Source organism: Mauremys reevesii, linkage group 9, assembly GCF_016161935.1.
Source record: "Mauremys reevesii isolate NIE-2019 linkage group 9, ASM1616193v1, whole genome shotgun sequence".
Classification (NCBI taxonomy): Eukaryota; Metazoa; Chordata; order Testudines; family Geoemydidae; genus Mauremys; species Mauremys reevesii.
Window position 1 is genome coordinate 88,578,177 of NC_052631.1, and position 22,147 is coordinate 88,600,323.

Genomic DNA, 22,147 nt, shown 5'->3' on the forward strand with positions numbered 1-22,147 from the left:
TAGCTCAAACAGAACTTATGGTATATACATGATATTGGCTAATAAATGTGACTAATAAAAGATTTTTAATTACATGCACTGTACTATTAAAAAGTTGTTTTGACACATTTATTTGAACCGATGGAGAGTTTCCATTGTCATGGATTTGCTTATGGGAATTGAGGGGGGACAAATTTGGGTGGAACTTCCTCTGGGGGAGTAAAAGGAAGATGGGTATATGACCTCCTTGATTCTAGCACCCTTTCTCTGTAGTCTTAGAGAGGCCCCTCAGTGGGTGCTCTGCATGGTAGTCCCAGTGGTATTCTAGAAATAGAGCTGGGGGTGAGAGGCAGAGTTAATTAAATCAGTGCTGCCAAACCTGCAGCCAGATCTTGTGTGAGAGCCATGTCCACTAGGGACAGGTTGACATAATTGGATTTTTTGCTGCTCATGTATCCTGTACTGCCTCAAGCAGGTACACAAGCTGCCTGATGCTGGCTGAAAGCTCTGTGGAGATAACCTGAGCCCTTTGGGAAAATTATGCACAGCAGTCTCATTCTGGATACGTTTGCTATTAGTGCCCATTCTGTGGAACCAAGACCTCCCTCCCTCATCTGGCATGGCAGAGCAGTTTCAGAAGGCTGATTGAGAGAAGACCACATCCCAAATCTTGGACTTTGCAAATGGAAATCCAGGCTAATGATTTTGCATGTGGCTCCAGATTTATTTGAACAAGTCCAGGTGGTGAGGGAAGGGGAGCAGCAACTTGGCGACTCCCATGGCACATTTCTTTGCTCAGCTTAGGGATTTCCATGTAGCAATCCTGTCATGAGTCAATGCCATTGCAGCAACATTAACTCCTTCAGCATTCTCTCTACTGCTGTTACTGAGCACCTGCAAGTAATTCACGCAATAGCCGCATGTTTCCAGGGGAGCTGGAGGAGGCAAGCAGGACTGCTCTTCCGGTAGAATGATAGAATCGTAGAACTGGGAGGGAGCTCGAGAGGTCATCTAGTCCTGTCCCTTGCACTCTTGGCAGTAGCCCCTTCCTGTACAGACTTGGTGGCTTTCTTTGATGTGAATCCCCTGGATTTATGGGGTTGGCAGCTTTCAGACCCTATCAACTGGTGGAGGAGATTCTTCCAAGAAAACTCTGCAGTGGAAATCTCCTTGGCACTTTCTTGCAACTTTTTCTGCAAGAGGTGTCAATCTGGCCCAGGGTGACATGCTGTTGAACTGATAAATTATTTGATTTATTTGAATAATATCAACAATTTTATGAAGCTTTTGAGTTATCACCTCTGGAAAAAAAGCAATAAAACTTGTCTTCCCTGAGAAACATATTGTTCCTGTTCTAAAGGCATGAACTATAAAAAGCATTTTATCCTTGTTCTCAAGACAAGGATTGTTTTCTTGGTTTTTCAAAGTCTTTTTATCCCCTCTCATCCAGAAGTATAATAGAAACTCACTGGCAATTCTGTATCTGTGATTGGATTCCAGAGAAGACACAGTCATGGTTTTAAAACTCAACACGGGCCCAACCCCAGTCACCTTTGAACAATGAAAGGTTAGAAAACGATACCCAAAAGTTGTAGTTTTGAACCATTTCTATGGCGGTTTACTGGTGTGCACCATTTTCACTTGGACAGCAGGCTTTGATGCACAGTCCTGTAACACGGTGGCCTGCCGCATTAAGGGCCAGATGCCTCTGGCCAGCCAGCTCTCATCAATTGTCAGATACAGCTGGGAGGAAAATAACTGATTATAAATGTCAGCGAATTATTCAGATAGTGACAGTTTCCTGCAGGAGTCCCTGAAGAAGAAAGATTCCAGGTGAGAAGCCCTGGATATTTTGGCTGAGTAGAAAACCCCATTGAGGGTTTTCCATTTATGAGTTTATGCTCATTTGGGCAATAAATGGAGCCCAGAACCAAGGGTCAAAGACTAATTTGCTGTGGCTGAGAATTCCCCAGGCTGGTGAGAAAGCCATTGTTTCACAGTTTCCGGGCTAGTACATTCTTGAAAATGGTGAATCAGTAATAGCTTAATAGGTGATGGGCCAGATTCTGTGCACCTTAGTCATGTGAGAAGTCTTTGCTGGGTAGCTTCCCATGAGTAATTCAAGCAGGAATTAGCCTCGTAACTCCAAAAGTAAAAACATGCTCCTTTTGGGTTCAAGCAGAGGTGCATGATATTCTCACAGCTTCTTCAGTCAGCATCATGTGACACATGGTTTGTTCTTCAGTAAAAATAACTGTTCAAGGTTTCAAGCTATCGATTTACACATGACTTCTTGATTGATGGAACTGATGCTTCCCTCAGTTTCCTTAAACAAATTTATTATTCTTGTTTGACCTAGTCCCTGTTCTATCTACACTTGTTTTTTTTAATCTGAGTGATAGAGGAAGGCTTTCCAAATGGTTAGGGGGCTAGTCTAGGACATGGGAGATGTGGGTTCAAGTCCCTGCTCTGCCACTGAGGCTGACAAGATGGGGAGAACAATTGTGCTACATCCTCAAGCTCAGGGGTGGGGCAAAATGTCTGTAACTGGGGTGAAATTGGAGTGAACTGGGAAGAGGTGGGAGCCCAGGAAATAATGTACTGGAGCCCCAGATTTCTCTCGAGGGGCTTGTCTGCCACAGACTTGTATGACCTTAGCCAAGCCACATGTCCATACTGTGCCTCAGTTCCCCATCCGTAAAACAGGGATAATATTTCCTTATCTCACAGGTGCACAGATGCTGTGCTAATGGGGGCCAACTAAATACCTGTAAATAATTATGGCCCAAATTCTGCCCTTATTTGAACTGTATGCATTCCCATTCAGGATAATGAGTATGAATGGGATGTATTTAAAGTCAGAATCTGGCCCTGTAATATATAGGCATATAAGCTGAAAACTGTAAGCAATCAATACAGTCTGTTTTACGCCTGTCAGTAATAATATAAGGCTTGATTCTGATCTTGCCAGTGTAAATTAGGAGTAACTTCACTGAGCTCAATGGAGTTACAATGGAGCAAACGGGAACAGAATCAAGACCCAAAGTATTTCCGATGACAACTGGAAAAATGTTTAGAGTAAATTTTATGTCAGAATCATGTTTCTTTCTCTTTTAGTAAAACAACAAAATAAAACAAACCTCTTTTCATTTAATTATACGTAGCTGAACAGACATGCATAATTTTCTGCCCTTATTTTAGACTGGAATTTACAATTTTGATCTTTTAGGTTTTCTTGGGTCAGTGGTTATACCTGTCTGACAGAAACAAAGTGTCAAGTTCTATTTTAGATTGTCATGCTAAATATTACCAAGGAAAAATGCCTTCACAGAAGAACCTTGCAATGTTTGGTTCATCCTTATAATTCTGATATTTGACAGATGTATATAAAATATGTATTTCTTCCTTAAAGGAAATATTGGGCCTAAGTTATACCCGGGTTTCAAACACATAGTTCAGGGCCATCACTTTTTTTTCTTACAGTAACACTGTAAGTTCTGAGTGAGATTTTCACAAGTGCTCTGCACTCTTTTCCCACTAATATGTCAGTGGAAGAAGAGTAAGACCAACACCGAATGCTTATGAAAATTCCACTGTCCTACCAGTGGACAGAATTCTAGTCTGTACTTTTTACCATTGATAAATATCTCATTGGAGCTATTCATGCATTGAAGAGGCACTGTTTTTTTTTCCCCTAATACTTTTCCAGATTCAACTGTCTTTTGGCCTGACTGTTGCTGACTTGTGACTTTACCTGCTGTGCAGAGAGAGCTGTTTTTACTCCTGTCAATACACTGATTTTTGTAAGCGCCTTCAAAATGAGATCTCAATACTCGTACTTAACTGAAAATTCTGAATATCTTGAGTTTTTTCTTACAAAACACATAATCCAGAAATAAAACATTAATTTTCTTTGTTAAAGTCCTGTATCATGTTTACATGCCCATGTAGCTGAGGGCAGGGCAGAACCCTTCATTCCCTTTCTTTTTATCTATATGGAAATCAAGCTTCCTTCCATCAATCCTGATAAAAGTTACTTCTCTGCTGGCTTGTGTATACATGTCTTACTGACTTCTTCTAGAGTGTAGTTGGCCTGTGCTCCTGTGTAACAGATCCCCCTCACCTAGTGGAGTTTAACCCATTGGGTAGCTAAAACTGAAATTCTTCTTAGCTTACCAGCTGCTCTTGTGCATACCAAGGACTGTCTGCCAGAATCTGAAGTATTATATATATGGTATTTCTAGCCTAAACTCATAAGAGGGACAATAGGTAGATAGTCCATTTGTAGAGTTTAAACAAATGGCATTCTTTAATCCAGGAAGTACAATTGTACAGTTAAACATTTAAACTAGAGAAAGTGAACAGGGATTCTATTGCTTGCTTGCATTCCTAGTAGAAAATATTGCTACTAGAAAAATCTGTTATTCCTTTCATGACTCTTACGCTGTTCCTTAAAATAGGCTTTCATATTATGCTCAGAGTAGGATACTGAGATGTAGTGCACTCTTCACCATCTCTGTTGTGCTCTCTGTTACACCAACTTAGTTGTATGTAATTATCCCGAGAAAATGGGTCACTTCACACATCCAAAGGCTAGAAGTCAATTTCACACACTTCCCTATTTGAAACTCAGTAGAGTACTATCCATAACAAAAGAACAGATAGTCATAAGGAAGATGATGATTGTAAGGAACAAGGTATCCTGGAGGTTTGTGCTCAAGTTCTTGACTTTAAATTCTGTTTCTGCCTTTTGAACTCTCTCTGTATGTGTAGCTAAAGTTCTTGGCCCCAATTCTCTGCTACTTCATTCATCTGGGGGACACACACAAAGGTGGCTTAAAACAGTCTCTATGTTCTTTGTGTTCTCAGACAGTCAAGGCAACTACATGGATTTAGGGTGCTCTAATTTATGCTCTGGCTGCAGCAGCCTTTTTACTGCTATGCACCAGCGGAGAATAGTTTTAGTGCAGTGCACACCAGCCGTGCCCTCTCCATTCTCTGCACCAGCTGAGGAAACCTCTTACATGAGATTATCCCCTGGAGGCCAGTTCTGTACCCTTAGTAGTTCCTTTATGCCACAATTATGTTGCAACAGCGATTTGGACCCCTTGACTTTAGGTCTTGTTGCTTCTTTTGAGAGAAGGAGAGTCCTGTCTGTCTGTCTCTCTCTTGGCATGATCTGACATCCAGCTGTTGACTTGCACTTCTGTTACTTCTAAATAAAGCTTCTTGATTTATGTGGTACATTAACCTGAGCACTGATGTTTATGCTGTAGGATGTGCCTTTGTGTGCTACTGCCTTCTACTGATGTGTGATTAATCTATATTAGTTCCCTCTGCTAGTTCTCTTTAGTGGCATTCATTTGTGATTTCACCAGATACAGGCAAGTAGGCATCCAGACTTGCCTGTAACAATAATACTTTTTAGATAGTCTTACAAAACATGGAAGAAATCACAAGGACACTTTGAGTCCCTCATTACTGGTAAATTCAACAAGCACTCAATTAGAAAATGACATTAAATATATATTAAGGAATAAAACCCATTAAATCCCAAGATCACAAATATAATTTTATTATTTTCAGGGTCCCTCAAGAGAGATGCCCACTGACTTCCTGAAGATGTTCTGAATGACTGTAAATCATCTTTAAGTGAAGAGAAGTTTCTGAATCAAATACATTGAGGTACCTTTATATTCACCTCTACATACTGTAGAGTGAGGTTTTCAACCTTTTCATATAGGGGACACCTTCCCATCTATCCCAGACCCCCATCACATTTAGCAATATGGGACGCGCAGGCTGGTCCTGACCCCCATGAGGGTCACAAACCACAAGTTGAGATTCCTCATTGTAGAGTAATTGATTTTCAAATTGAAATGTATTATATTCATTGATTTTAATGTATAGCTTAGTTGGATCCAAGAGAGAGAGAGACATAGGAATGCAAGTAACTCCCTTTCATGCCAGTGGGAATTATGTATGAAAAGCTGTATGAATCAGAATAAGTATATACCTTTTGTACTTGAAATAAGCCTTGACAATGATCCTTCAAGCAGGATAGGGAGAAGTAGTGTAGTAGCTGACATCTTAATTTGCACTGAATCTTTTCTTGATTTTTACTATTTTGGGTATGAAAATTAAACATTTGGGGCCAAATTATTCTTCACTTACACAGTGGCAACCCCACTGACACGAAGAGAGTTGAAAATATGGCACATGTATTTATTGGATTCTGTAAGGGTACATATTTAACTAAATGCCCCAGAGAAAAAAAGCTTTTTCTGTAGCTAACAGGTTTCAAGTGGTATGAAGAGAAGCTAAACTCTGTCGCAGAGCACTGAATGTGAAAGTTGTAAACAAATGGGTAAAAACTCTGATTGGATACACCCCAAACTTAGACTTTAGTCTTTTGCTGGTGATGTGATTTGCCCAACACATGTTGAAGTCAGTTACTGATGAGTCATGCAGACGTATACTTGCAAAAAATGGAGAAGGTTTTAAAAAATAAAAAACGTACTGAATAGCCGGAAGGAAGTGCAGTCATACTTTCTCTTAATCCTCCAAAGAGCTAAGGACTGCAAACCTGAGGAGACAAGGCTGCATACCAAAGGGTGTCAGTAACTCAATCTGTTACCCATTCACTTATACATATAGCTCAATGAGGCTGTCTGTTCGTAGGACAGAAGTCAGGCATGATTTCTAAGAATGCGTTCGTAAATGTATTAAGTGAGTTTTATCTTTTTCTGTAACAAAGCTTTCCATTCAACATGAACCAGCATAACAGATATTTTAGTAATGCAACTTCATGTTCTTTATAAAAACAAATGGTTTCCGGCATACCTTTCGGGAAGTAATTAACTTCACTGGATAACTGCATGGTCTTATTACTATTACCCTTGTCCAGTCCAGCCCATTACCTCATATTATTTGCAATCATCACTTATTCAATCTAGTCTTAAATTGGATTGTAAACTCTTTGGGTTTGGGGCCCAGGCCTTCCAATGTTTATGTATAATTCCCAGCACAATGGAATCCCAGTCATGATTGTGATCCCTAGAAGTTACCTTAATATGGAAGATAAATAATAATAATCATAAGTATGTATTGAGATTTAGATTTAAATATATAAACATATTCTTTATAGAAAGGATGATATACTACTATAATATGGATTCACAGGGAAAGCATTTTTGTTTTTTGGTTTTTTTTAAATCATCATTAGCAATGGAACTTCAGAGTAACTCTTCAAATCACCATTTAAATGTAGTTGGCTCTCAAACCCCAAATATGTATATTTTTGTTTTAACACTGAAACCATTAAATATCTAGTACCCGCATGTCTGAGTTTTGGCTTCCATTAAAAAATTTGGGCCAAGTTTTTTGACAAATAAACTGTAGACTAAATTAGGTTAGTAAATTATAAAAACTTTTAACCTTTATCTTCACTTTTTTCCCATGCACAACATATTTTTATGAATGATTTTATGATGAGACACTGTTACTCTTCCTACTGAAAAGATGACGGGACCATGTGTGGTATCCATTACTTCGAAGAAACTAACCATAATGGGAAGAGAAAAAATATATATGAATTGCCCTGGTTTCTTTTTCCTGATGAAATGTCTCCCTTTGTATTCATAACAGTAAGATAGCCATATTGCTTTGTGTTACCTATTTGACAGGCAGCATTGCAGCATGATGTTGGGTGTGGGGGAATGGAGAAAAACAATGAACATGATTTTTTTAAAAAGAATGAATTAGCCTAGCTTCCAAATATATAAAGACCAATTCTCCCCTATCTTCATAGTGTGTATGTCAAACTTACTAGCTGTGTGGCTTAACTTTCAAAGGGCCAAATTAATTTTGAAAACAGGTAAGTTTTGCAGCAGATCATAAACATATGAGTTATTAAATCATGCATGGTTTAAGGATAGAAATTCAGACTTAAACAGATGTTTAGAGAAACATCCAGAAGTAGTTGTGCCAATGGTCAGTTGTAGCTGAAAGTATGCATTAACCTCAACAAACAATAAGCAATTTGTCCATGTACAGTGCTCAGTGTTAAAAAGGTGTAATTTACCAACATCTATCTCAGGGGTTGGCAGCCTTTCAGAAATGGTGTGCCGAGTCTTCATTTATTCACTCTAATTTAAGGTTTTGCATGCCAGTAATATATTTTAATGTTTTTAGAAGGTCTCTTTCTATAATATATAACTAAACTGTTGTTGTATATAAAGTAAATAAGGTTTTTAAAGTGTTTAAGAAGCTTCATTTAAAATTAAATTAAAATGCAGAGCTCCCTGGACCGAGGGCCAGGAGCCGGGCAGTGTGAGTGCCAATGAAAATCAGCACGCATGCCATATGTTGCCTACCCCTGATCTACCTTCTTGAGGTATCGAGTTACTGCCATACTTCCCTATATTTTGTCATGTCTTAGCTGCCAGGGAATGGTTTGTAGAATGCAAGATCTACAGAGCTGGAACCATATTTTTTTTTATGTTTCTGCAGCACCTAGCACATTGTGGGCTCTACCAAAAACAAAGTAATATTCGTGTTAACTGTATTAATAAATGGTGTTTTCCATGGTAATTCCTATAGTTATCAAAGGCAAATCCCAGCATTAATTTTGTACAGCGTTGCCAGTACAACAGCATATTCATGAGGATATATTGGAGTACTGAAACTCATAAGTATTAAGAATAAAGTTAGTTAAAGCACTGAGCAGGGATGAGTTATGTCTATACTTCATATAGGGTATTAGGAATAAAATAGCTGTGCCATTATGATTTTTAAAACATCTTTTGATGCAAGGGTGCCAAGTAACTAGAAATTAGTGAATTTAGTTACAGCTGTTAAAAAGAAAGGTTATAAGAAAGAGGTTAAAAATTAGACCTGTAAATATAACATTTTACAGTATGTTAGCAAAAAAAGAGAGAGAAATTATATTTATGGCTGGCATAAGAATGCTTTTGGAAAATTACAAGTTAAAAGGTATGAGTCAGCAAGGATTTGTGAAAGAGTAAATCATGTCATGAAAATATGATTACTTGTAAAATAAAATAAAATTCAGTCTTCATAAAGGAAAAATTTGAGATTTAATGTATCCAGATTTTAAGAAAGCTTTTGCTAAAGTTTCACACAACAGATTCTTGTAGAAGTTCTTTGTTCTTTGGAATCCAATGAGTAGTAGAGTCCTTTAGTTTTCTGTATTGGAACCATTACTCTTTAACATTTTAATTATTGATTTAGGTAAAGTTACAACATGTAGGATAATAAATATTGCAAAAGATACTCAACTAGGGAGAGTGGTTAACCTGCAGCAGGATGTAGGGGTTTTACAGTGTAATCTTGATAGCCTGGGTGCCTGGGCTGAGAAGTAGAATATGAAATGTAATGGATACACATGTTAAGTGATGCTCTTCAGTAGAAATATCCCACAAATTAAGCATTGTTTTAAATAAAAATTGAATTAGTTCATAGGGAAGAGGAAACAGAGCTGTGTGTATTTATTGTTAGGGCCAGCATTAAAATTCCCAGTCCAACATGTAGCAGCAGTAAAGAAGACTAAATTATCCAGATGGACACCTAATATAAGTACAAACCTATTGTGTCATCACTGTCTAAAGTAACTGTTAGGCCAGATTTCCCAGTTTTGGTCATCTAATTTGAAAGCAAGTCTGTAAATGATTGGGAATACATTTAAGATGATAAAATAGAATGGAGGGGCTTACAGTGAGAGAGGCTGCTAAAGCTGGCAATAGTGGGCCTCTAAGGAAGACCACTGAGAAATGTGTATCAAGGTGAAGGGTGACACTCTGGTCTATAATGAAAATGTGGGTAAGCCTCCAGTTGCACAGGTATTCAGTGGAAGGGCTACACATTAACTGCTTGAGAGACGGAGGGATGGGAATGTCTTTGGGAGACAGTTGGAAAGTCTTTCTATTTATTGTCTGGTCATATTAATTCATTTGATGTTTTTGTTGTAAATGTCTCCCTGAAAGTCTCAGAAATGAATCTTGAGGAAGAGAACTTGCTGATTAAGGCTCTCATCCTACAAATAATTATGCACATGCTTAACTGTATGTATGTGAGTTGTCCCACTAAACTCAATGGCACAACTCATCTCTAAAGGTAATCATGCCTAAATGTATGCAGGATCAGATTCCATTGATCATTTTTGTGTTGGAAATAGCTGATAACCCTTTATGAGGCTCAGGAGGGAATTTCCCCTGCTTTTTCCCTAGTTTGGATATGGGGGGTGGGATGGAATGGGAGACAGAGGTGGCAGTGGTTGGTTTGTTTCTATAGAAGTGTTTTTATCCTCTTCTAGCATTATTTTATCTTACAAATTTTTAAAAATAAATAGCATAGGGATGGCAGAGTTACCATCAAACTATTTCGCTCATAGCAGTGTTTATAGACATGCAGGCAGATGGGATTATTTTGTCCACCTAATCTAGCTCTAAAAGTCTGACCTAAATTCCTCTGGGTGGAATAGATGAGTAGTGGGCAAAATACTTATGGGCAGGTAGGCCAAGTATCTTAGTGCCGGGCAAAGTAGAGTGACATTTACTTTGGTAGACCAAATTTGTTATTTCTAATTATAGGCATTCGGTAGAGTTTCAAGTGTTGTTCTTGCCAAAATATTTATTCCCCCCTAAACTATGTGAATAGATAATCCTTGCATTTCTTTAGAAAATATACCTGGAAGTTTTGTTTAATTATTCATCTCTGTTGTCTCATTCTTGCAAAGGAACAGTCAATGTAGATGCAGTAGATGCCCAGGGCACCAGAGCTGGAGGATTTTGCCTTGCAATACCTTGGAAGGGGGCAGCACTCATGCCTTGTGGTCCTAGCCACCTCCTGGCTATATGAGACGGCACCATCCCAACCCCCTCAGTTTCTTCTTACCACCCGTGGCTGCAGTCAGAGCTCTGTGTGGTTCTTAACCTCACAATTCCTCAAAATCCTCTAACATGTTGTTCTAGTTGTATATTGTTAGTTAATACACTTAGTATTAGTTAGCTTAGGTAAGTGTTTTTTTCCTGGGGATGCCCTCACCAGGGTTTAAACATTGTCTGTCGTATGGAGTGGGCTATCCCCAACAATGACCTTCACACAAGCTGCTTACTCCTCTTAAGTGAGGCCCACATCAAAGACCAATGTTTGATTTGTAAATCATTCACAAAACAGCAGACTAAGGTGGCTAGAGACCTTTGCCTGAATCAGCAACAGGAGGTACCAAGGCCTACGTCGAATCGGAGGTCACTCTCAACCTCACTGGGTGGTGTTGGCTTATGCTATGCAGCCACCACCACCTCTCCAAAGAGACACAGAAGGCGCTTTCTTTTGAGTGCGCCAAACAAAAGTTCTCGTAAGACCAATCATGACCACTCCAGGCCTTGTGGAGGCTCTTCCTTTTTAAGAAAAAGTATGGCTGCTGCCATCACACGGAACGGAGCAGGTCCTTCCAACTGCTCCTCAGTACCGCATAGGGATGCCGAGAGACCCCATACTATTGATTCCTGTTCTTGCTCCGGGATATCTGTTGAGTCCAGTGCTGACAAGGGCAATATTGGCACCAACTGTGTCCACGTCAGTGGCACATGAGACAGCAGTGGCCCTCCTCTGTCTTTCCGTCCCAAGCTCTGCTTTGATTCAGGTCTTTGTCAGGGCTATGGCATCCCACAGCTTCACTGTCTGGACAGGCCAATGAACTTTTGAGTCTATTGGCATCACATCCTGCTGTTCCCTTGCCAGAGACTGTGGAAGTGAGCCCGGTGCCAGGACTGGCACAATGGATCTCCTCGGTAGTGGGAAACCCCTTGGCACTGCTGCATTCTGTACCACTGATGTTACCGTGGCAGCACTCCCCATCTTCCACCTCAGCACCAGTGGTGGCTTTGGTACCACTGCTGACTTTGGTACCAACTGAGCACTGAAGTCAATTGAGGGGTACCACTTCCACAGTCTGCAACAGTTCCTCCCAAAATTTGTGTCTAAAGTGGTCTCTCAGTTTCATTTGAACCAGGCAGGGTATTTGCATGTGTCTTTTTTCCTAAGCTGCTTTCACCCCTGGAGGAGCAGTGCCTTCACACATTAGACAGGACTGGACAGGACTAAGCCCTTTTGGGCCTCACTTCATCTGTGTTTGTCATATGCAGATCATATGCAGGGACAGCCAATCTTCTCACAGACTTCTCTAAGTGGTTAATTTCCTGCATCAAAACTACCTACAAAACAGCTTCACCTATGCCCCCTCAATGGGTGTGAGTCCATTCTATGAGAGAACAAGCTGCCGACAATGGCAGTTTTAAATGATGTCTCAACACTGGACATTTGCAGGCCTGCCACATGGTTGTTTATACACAGGGGTGAAAGTAGATATAGAGACTTACCAGTACAGGGCTGGGTTGGGGCTGGCTCTGGCCCCTGGAAGGGGCGGGACCTCTGGCGGAAGGGGTGGGGATGGGGTGGTCAGAGCCAGCCCCGGCCTGCCATGTACCAGTAAGTGCCTGGCCTCCTCCGCCGGGGTAGCAGCGGCAAATGGGGGCTCCGGCAGCAGTAAAGGGCCCAGGGCTCGGCCGCTGGTAAGGCCCCGGCCCTTTAAATAGCCGCTGGAGCCTGCCAGAGCCCTGGGGTAGCAGCGGCAGCTGGGGGCTCTGGCAGCAGTCTAAAGGGACGGGGCCGTAGAGGCAGCGGGAACCCTGGGCCCTTTAAATAGCCCCCGGAGCCCCGTCGCTACTCCAGGGCTCTGGGGGCTATTTAAAGGGCCCAGGACTCCTCTGCTTCTACCACCCTGGCCCTTTAAATAGCCCCCGAAGCCCTGGGGTAATGGTGGTGGGGCTCTGGCAGCTATTTAAAGGCCCAGGACAGTAGAGGCAGCAGGAGCCTCAGCCCTTTAAATAACTCCCAGAGCCCCACCGCTACTCCAGGGCTCCGGCAGCAGGGCTCTGGCGGCAATTTAAAGGTCTCGGGGCTCCAGCCGCTGCTGGGAGCCCCAGGCCCTTTTAATTGCCACCTGGGGAAGTCAGCTCTTGCCAGTACACCGTACTGGGGCGTACCAGTTTACTTTCACCTCTGTTGATACATACGATTACGAACCATTGTGCTATTACCGAGGTGTCCAGAGCAAATGCAAATTTTGGGAAGGTGGTCCTGTAGTCCTTATTTAGATAGAGTCTGAGCCCCACCTCCTATTGGTACTGCTTGTGAGTCACCTAAGTGGCTGCATCTACTTGAAGAAGAAGAAACACTTACTTACTTTAACTATGGTTCTTCACAAGTCAAAACACCCAGACTGTCAGCGTGATATAAGAATTTTGGTTGTTTGTTGAGAATTGTCACTTGTATTAACTGGAGAGCTCACTTACATGCAAGTCCAAAACACAGTATTCTATATAAAAGAAACAGTTAACTGTGGGACTTCAAGATGTGATGCAGATGTGTATTCCATGACCCAACTTCCGTCCCATCTGCACTGGAGTCTAGTCTCGAGGCATTCAATGTGAGGGAATTGATGGGGGTCAGGGCAGCACTGCCTCATATTACTGGGGGTGGAGGGACGATGGCCATGAGGTGCAAACCCCCCCACACCTCTCCAGGTACTGCTAGGCTAAATTCTCCAGCTCCAGTGCACTGGGTGCTCATACACCGATGCAGAATACACGTCTGCATCACATCTCGAAGTCCCACAGTTAACTGTTTCTTTATATAGAATACTGTGTTCTGGACTTGCATATAAGTGACTTGTAAACATCCAATCACTTTATAGAAAGAAAAGAAAGAAATAGACTTTGTGTTTTGCAACTGGTCATAAATATATACATTAAGTTATACAGACCTGCAATCAGTCACTAGGACTAGGTCCACAGAGTGGAAATGCCCCATCATATACCCTTCTGGCTCTGGCCTTACACATTTATGTTATATGTAAACCAAATCAGATTTTTGCCTTTTGTATCACTTGTACATTATACATGCATTTAGCTGTAAGCAGAAGGTACATGTGAACATGGGTAAATACCGAGGGCGTGTTTTTCAGAGACACTGAGCATCTACAAGTCCATTTGAAGTTAACAGGAGCAGTGAATGCTCAGCACACCTGAAAATCAGTCCCTTAATAGCCATTTCTCCCTATACTAGTCTTAGGGCATGTTTATAGTATTACATAGAAATTTGTGCAGTAAAAGGAGACTAGGGTCATATAACAGCTTGCAAGCTTGTGCTAAACTCCTGGCAATGCCAAAGGGAGTTCTGTGTGTAGGTCTGGTTTGTCTTATTTAGATGCCTATGCTATGGTCTTCACTGTGGTATCAGCCGAGTAACGTATACACCCATTAGTGTGCAATGACTTGTGGTACTTGCAGAATAGCAACAAAAGAGCGGAATAAAGTAAACATCTTCAGAAAAACACATGCTCAGAAAAACACATGCTCAGAAAAACACATGCTCCTCTGTCAAACAAATGTTTTTTAAATCATTTGCCCTCATTTAAATAACTAACATTTGTTTACACAAACACACACACAGCAAAAAAGTAGTGAGGTGTTAGGTGTGGGGGGAATGAATATTTTAAAACATAAATCATTTGATTTAATAAAATAACAAAGCTTCCTTTCAAGTGTTTGTTTATGGACATTATTTTGCTTTGCCCAGTTGAAAGAACTCAGCATCATGTTGAGAGATTGTTTCTTGATGAGGGTGTCTGTCTGAGAGATGGCAGAAGCACAATGTGGCACATTGCAAGAAAAATCATTTCAAATTATATAGTTGTATTTATTTATTTCCTAATGAACAGTAAATGCTGTAACCATGTAAACCCATTGTCTTGCCTTGAGTTTCAACCATGTTTTACTGTCCACTAACATACAAACAAGTAAACTGCAGCCTGCCATGTCTTTATTGTATCACTCTTCAGTAACTTTTATATACTGTTTCCTTTCATAATTTGAGACATAATGATTTTTGTTATAAATTTCTTCATAAATATTCTTACTGATGGCTGATGCATTTATTTAAGCATCAGTGGGCAAATAAAGTTATCCACGGGTGACTAACAACCTTGAATAAATACCATTTCATTCAGCAGCTATCCATAGTACCTTTGCAATGCAATTATATGCTGGGACCTATTATCCCAATTAATGGACTGTTTTATATTCACTGTGCACTATACTTGAAACAGTTTAGAGGCCTGGCCTTCACATAGCCACAGGCAAAGAAGAAATTTATAACAAATAACCAAGAAAAGGCTTTCATTTACTTTCCAAGATATGTAGCATGTAATTATACTTTAAGCATAACTAGGCAGGCCTCAGAAATGCCCTTTGATTTAAGTTATAATAAAACTATATATTAATACCATGATAAATATAGCTTTCTAAATTCCCAAGCTATTGTGGGTAACTACAGAAGTAGATACTTTGCTATCAGCTCTCTGCATCATCTTTTCTGTAATTATTTTGCCAAAGGTTAACCTCAATGAATATAATAAATATCACTTTCCAGTTTCTCAGCCTATAAAATGAATGCACACCAATTCCTGGGGATCTTGCATTTTGCTGGATGGGTGAACAAATAAGACAGTCTGCTAAGTAGTACACAACCCCTTGTTGTGTTGCTGCTTCGTAAAATGTCAGCCCTGGGCTATGTTTTACAGCTATGGAATTTGACCACTAGAGTTTAACTTTACTCCCTCTGGTGGTTTCCAAAGCTATAAAATAAAACACAGTTGTAATTCTTCTCCTTATTGTAAGAAGCATTGATCGCTTCTGATTGTACATTATAGCAAAGGGGCAGTCTATTACATAAATTTATTGCATTTTCTTCCTGATAATTACTGGAAGTTATTGAACAAGGCAGGGAGTTATGACCAGTAAGTTCCTGCTATAGCTGAGAAAGCAAATCCACAGACATTTAGCGGCTCTAAACAGCTGTAAACAACAATCCTATTTACAATGTACTAGGAATTTACAACTTACAGTGCATTTGAGGGGGTTTTTAGGAATCACTTCTACAAATTCAGACTTGAAATATGAACTTCAGTAAATGTCATGCTATGTTGTATCATCTAGGTACCCTTTGTCAAGCAATTTGAGAGTAGTAAAAATGTCAGATTAGACACTGGATTCACCATTTCTCTTATTCAAAAATATTACTGTTTCATGACGCTTGCTTGGGAAGCCTCATCAAAGCTACATTTGCATGTTGATATCTGCTGGCTCTTTTTGAATTTCTAATTGTAAATTACCAATGGCAAAAATGACTAACATGTACATTTAGTAAATTCCCCAATGTGACTGTGGGTGCCAATAAAATACAAGAGACTGAGTCCTCTTTAGGAAAACAAGAAGTTGCTCATCACTCAAACCCTATTTATATATTTGTGCCAATCATGTTGTAAGTTAAAACATACCTCATGCATGTAACTGTGTGAGCCTTTAGTCAGGGGCAGCTCTAGGTATTTTGCCGCCCCAAGCACGGCAGGCAGGCTGACTTCGGCGGCTTGCCTGCGGGAGGTCCCCGGTCCCTGCCTGCCGCCCTCACGGTGACCAGCAGAGCGCCCTCAGTGGCTTGCCACCCCAGGCACGCGCTTGGCGTGCTGGTGCCTGGAGCCACCCCTGCCTTTAGTATTTCTATTATTGTATCCTAGGGTGACCAGATAGCAAGTATGAACAATCAGGACAGTAATAGGCATCTATATAAGAAAAATCCCCAAATATTGGGACTGTCCCTATAAAATTGGGACATCTGATCACCCTATCGTATCCTAACTTGAAGTGGAAATGGGCCTGATTTACAAAATTTGGAAGTGGATCCAGATACTCCAGCTCAGGAATGCTTGAAATTCAGTGCTTTGATGTAGCTGAATATAGGAATAAGAGATAACTGGGTTATTCAGATTGGTGTCTAGATCCAAGTCCAAATTTGGAACCCTCCAAATTTCATGGATGTTTTGATACAGTGCTTTGGCTAGTACCAAACACTAGTCTGAAATGGAATTATACATTATGCCAAGCGTACCGTATTTGAACAATGTTTTAGTGAATATTTTTCCATAAATAAGTGTATAGAAAATTTTGCGCTATTTTCAAAAATATCTTTGCAAGTAATAATTGCATTATACCAGAGACAGTCACAATAAAATGGGAAGTGGAGTTTTATTCATATATAAAATCCATTGTTGCAAATGCTAATACATTTGTATCTCTTCAATTGCCTAACATTCCCACAAGTGCAATACTGCAGCTGTAATCCCATTGTCCTATTTTTTTTCAGTAGTTAGTTATTTAAAGAAAGGGGATAAAATGTAAAGTGGATTAGAAGCAAAAACGATAAGTATATGAGTGCTTAGCCCCCAGCCCTAAATATACGAAGTAAATTGTGCAATAGCAATAAGAAGTTAGGGATTATTTTAACTCTAGTTATACATAGAAGAGTTTGATAAATGCTACCTTAATACAAATATAAGTGATCTTCCCATAATTCTTTACTTTATTGACACCCTCATGCTATTTTGGAGAAGATTCATCTTCCACAGAAGACTTTTATTACTATAATATTTCACAAGTGACTAGCCAATTTCTTCCATTATCATAATATTCACAGCCAAAGTGAAGAACTAAAGTTATCCCTAATGGGTGTCCATGTCAAATGTGAAGACAGTGAGGGGGAAAATTCCTGTTCTAGAGAGAAAATTTCAGACCATCTTTCATTGTCTCATTTGATTGCAAATCCAATATTGGAACTGGGATAAGAATGGTTCATAATCATAATTATTTTCTTCTTATCTCTTTTTCCCTTTCTCTCTCAAACTATATTTTCTTGCTTGATACACAGAAGGTAAAGCTGGCCTGTCTTGAATCTCCATAGACCTAAAAGGACCCTTGCTTATGAAAACATTAGGTAGGAGTCTTTTATTTTAGTGGAAGCAAAACATTTCACAAAGGTAAAACTTTATCTCAGTTTTATAGATCAATGAGGTTAAATGACTTACACAAAGTCATATAGTGAACCAGTGGAGAAATTGGATTAGAACCCACATCTTCTAGTCCTATGCTCTAACCACTAGTCTGGGGCAAAGTAGGGAGGAACAGAGGATAATGCTATGAAGTTTATATACCACTTGTCTGCCTTAATTAGTTGCCTCTTTCAGGATAAGTAGAGGGGAGGATTGAAACTTTAGTATTTAAATTCTACAATCCATGTGTTGTCACAACTGCTGACTTCCTCTGCAAACACTACAGCATCATCCAGCCATATAACCATGTAGGTTGTCTCTCAGTGATTAGTGGCTTTTCATTTTTGTTATGATTGCCAGAGAAAGAACATGCCATTGCTTCTGTTATCCGATCATGAGTGGACAAGCACTTACGACATGAAATTTCTTTGATTAATTCTAATTTCTTTCATTTAAAATTTTGTTTTCCACAGATAACATGCTTGCACATCTGAAATTAACTTTTGGTGAACATTTGTGCTGATAAAACTAGAACACTTGAGTATTCACACAAACCGAAACCCCAGAAGAGTTGCAAACAGTGTCAGCATCCTTCAGTCTGTTTTATGCTCTAGTTCTCCAACTAATGAGAAGTGTAACAAAAATACAAATTTTGTCTTGATGATAAAAATCTGTATGGGCCTATAAAAAAAGGTTCATAATTTTTACAAAGTTACTAGTAAAGGAGCAGTATATAAATATCCCACTGGAATTTTTACTAGAAGTTTTAAAAGCAGTGATTGAATTTTGGTCACACCCTAATGGTGTAGGATGATCTTGGACGATACACATTAAAATACAGAGAGCATTATTACATTAATGCTGAGCATTATTACTTTAAATAGGTACGCTGCAGTGAGTTTATATGGAATAAGTTCAAGTTTGAGGGTGTATTACTCTGCTATATTTCAGACTACCAGGAAGGTAGCATATTTTACTTTTGAATCATGAAAAAGATTCTTAATTTGTGGATGAAGACAGCTTTTATCAAACAAAATTAACTTTCATGGCATTTCATTATCAAAACAAGACACTTTCAAGCATGTGGTGCTGTAAGATAGTACTTTTCTTGGATCATTTAAGGCCACTGGGGCATGCGTTATCTCACTTTAACACACACCTTGTGTCTTTTTGTTTAAGTAAAAGATGGATGGTTCCAATCTACCAGCTTCTTTTGTTTACAGAGCAAACTAAAATAGGTGAATAATGTGACCATGGGAATCTTTTAATTTAAAAAGAAATGTTTCTTAATTAGAGATAATCTTAGAGCTTGGCAGGAATGCTCATGGTATGAGCAAAAACCACCAGCTGCTGTGCTACTACATAGCATATACACTAATTGTATCTAGTTTGTTACTTTGGCTGGTGAGTACTGTATCTGCTCTAGTTCTGACTTTATTATTATTATTTATTTGTACTGTGGTGGTGCCTAGAAACCCTTTTGTGCTAGATGCTATTGTGACATTTCCCAATCACCTTGTTGCCCTCTGCCTCCAGTGGGAGGGGGTTTGCCCATACCAGTGAGTGTTAAATCCCTAACACAGTCAGCCTGTCAGACCCTCTGGCGCTATCCTCTGGGCTACACCAGCCCTGATAGTTGGCAATAGATTCACCCCAGTCCCCCATTCCCTTCAAAGTGTCCCCCTGTGGAATCCAGCACCTGGTTACTGGATACCCAAAGCAATCCTGGATCCTCTGTGCCTAAAGGAACAGTATATTCCAGTTTTACCTTAGACCACCACTCCTATATCTCACACAGCACTCAAATTCAATTCAAGCAAAACAAACACATTTATTTAAGAAAGAAGAGAGATTGAAATAGAAATCAGTGAGAGTAATGGAAACAAATGGTTACCTACAAAACAAAATAATAAAATGGGCCTATATTTATCAATAGTTAGCTTACCTACCTAATAAAGATTCTCACCCCAAAGTTTAGTCTTTTGCAGTGTTTGCTAGCCCCAAGGAGCCAGGGTCCAATCTTCCATGAAGCACCCTGCTCATCAAGGTAACTCCTCAGTGTATGGATGCAGTGTCTTTCTCCACCCTCTGATACATTGAATCAGTCTTTTGTCTTTATTTACAGACAGAACAGTGTCTTTGCTGTCATATCGTGGTTTATCTTTGATGGTTTACCATTGACGTTTTGCATTGTTACAATGGTGGACAATTGAGCAATACATTATAATTGGCTAGCCAAGGTTGGGTGACAACACTTCCCTGCTTCAGTGGGCCATCACCAGGACAGATGATTCCTGGCAAGTCACTTTTACTCCAAGATTCAAGGACATAATTTTCAATATACAATATACTCCCAAGCATCTGAAACCCTCTTATCCAAACCTCAACCATTATCCAAATCCCTTCCTTGTCCCCCAACTTGAGATACATGCTGTATCTCATGCAGGGGTGCAAGGAAGGCATTTGGATAACCGTGGAGGTTCAGGATTTCAACGAGGAAGAGGAGGAGGACGACAAGCCCCCTGCTTCACTGCTGAATGGTTCTTGTGGCAGCGCAGCGAGCCCTCTGCAGCCCCCCTGTCGTGAAAGTGAGTGAGTAGGGCAGTGACAGCAGAGCTGCAGAGGTTTTCCTGCGCTGCTGCAGGGCTGATACCCAATCCCTGCAGGCTGAAGGTGAGGCAGTGGGGTGGGGGGAGACTGCAATCCTGGTGGGGCAGAGAAGAGACTCTGCTCTGCCTGGCCAGAACTGCAACCTCCCCTGGCATCTTGCACCTACAAGGATCAGGTGTCACCCTCTGCCATCTCACTGTCATGGGAGGGGGAAAAGGAGGACAAGCCCCGGGCTGTGGGGGAGGCCACCCCACTTCTGAACAGCTGAACGGCTCTTGTACTTCCGATTATCCAAATAAAATTGATGTTCCCTATGCTATATGGATAGCTGAGGTTATATGGTAGCTACGTTATTGCTTAAATATTACCCAGACACACATCTCACAATGATTAGTATTGATAGATTACAAGCTTTCATTAAATGCTACTCCTTATGGATAAATATCTTGAATGTGCTGTGTTAGGTGTAGTGAGTTTGTCTGGTCTGAGGGGGGTTGAACAGTGAGCCCTTTGCCAGCTGGCCCCAATGGGCCTCTGTATTTCAGCCACACAAACAGGCACAAAAGAGGGTCCATATCCTGAGGAGTTTACAATGGAGACACAATGTTCTTGTTTTTTTAAAGATTATATATAAAAACATTCAGCATTATCCTGATAAGGAGGTAGCACAGTCTAGTGATTACATCAAGGACGAGGACTGGGGCTCAGGAGTTCTATTCGTAGACCTTCAACAAGTCACTTAACCGCTGTGAACACTTTCCCCTGGCAATAAAATGGAGTGGTTAATACTTTTTCAGCTTTGTGAAACACTCCAAGATCCCCACTTGAAAGGCTCTGTATCAGAACAAAGTACTGTTATTGCGCAATGGGTCTCCATTATCAAGATGGGGAACATACTCTCTAAAACAAAAGGCCTTTGTAGGGTTTATATTGGTTATTATTAATAAGCAGGATGACTCGCCACTGCATGCTAGCTCTGGGGAGGAGAAAATGGCTAACTTTTTCTTTCTAAGGAGCTCTTGAAATTGTTGTTGCAAACTGTTGAAAGTAATGAATGGCTAGGCATTTTTCCTCTCTGAGGCAGAAAAGCAGAGTGCACAATAGTTTCTATTGATTCTAATATTTAGAGCTCCCCAGTGCTGTTCGTGAAGAGCTTACACTGGCTGCCTTTGGTGTTTGTGTGAAAACATCAGAAGTGTCCAAACTAATTATTTCATTTCTCCATTGGCAATAACTCAACCTCCCTTTCTGATCCAAGTAACACCTTGAAGAGCGATATATCATCTGATGTCTCGATTACAGCAACATCCTTTTCCGTGGCCTTGACAAGTGCAGTTTTGCCCCACTCGTGTCTGCACAGAATGCTGCTGCAAAGATTATTTCCCTAGCCCATCTCTTTGACCGTGTCACCCCTCTCTTGAATCCCTCCACTGGCTCCCACTTCTCTACTGTATCTAACAGCAGCTACTTGTCTTCACTATCAAGGCCCAGCTCTGCCCTACATCCCTCATTTGCTGCTGAGTTGTCAGCTTCCACCTCTGATCAGCCCGTGATGCCATCCTCCGTCACCTACATTTTCAAACAAGCACTTTT

At 40.4% G+C, this 22,147-nt stretch overlaps 1 protein-coding gene across 11 annotated transcripts in view; it reads left to right on the forward strand.

The window, feature by feature from the left end:
- TENM1 (teneurin transmembrane protein 1) overlaps positions 1 to 22,147 on the forward strand; it is a 697,978-nt gene that overhangs the window by 115,653 nt on the left and 560,178 nt on the right. For all 11 annotated transcript variants that reach the window (XM_039487530.1, XM_039487526.1, XM_039487540.1 and 8 more), the window contains one exon: positions 5,566 to 5,664. The gene's annotated coding sequence lies outside the window, so the exon portion shown is untranslated. The remainder of the gene's footprint in view (positions 1 to 5,565; positions 5,665 to 22,147) is intronic.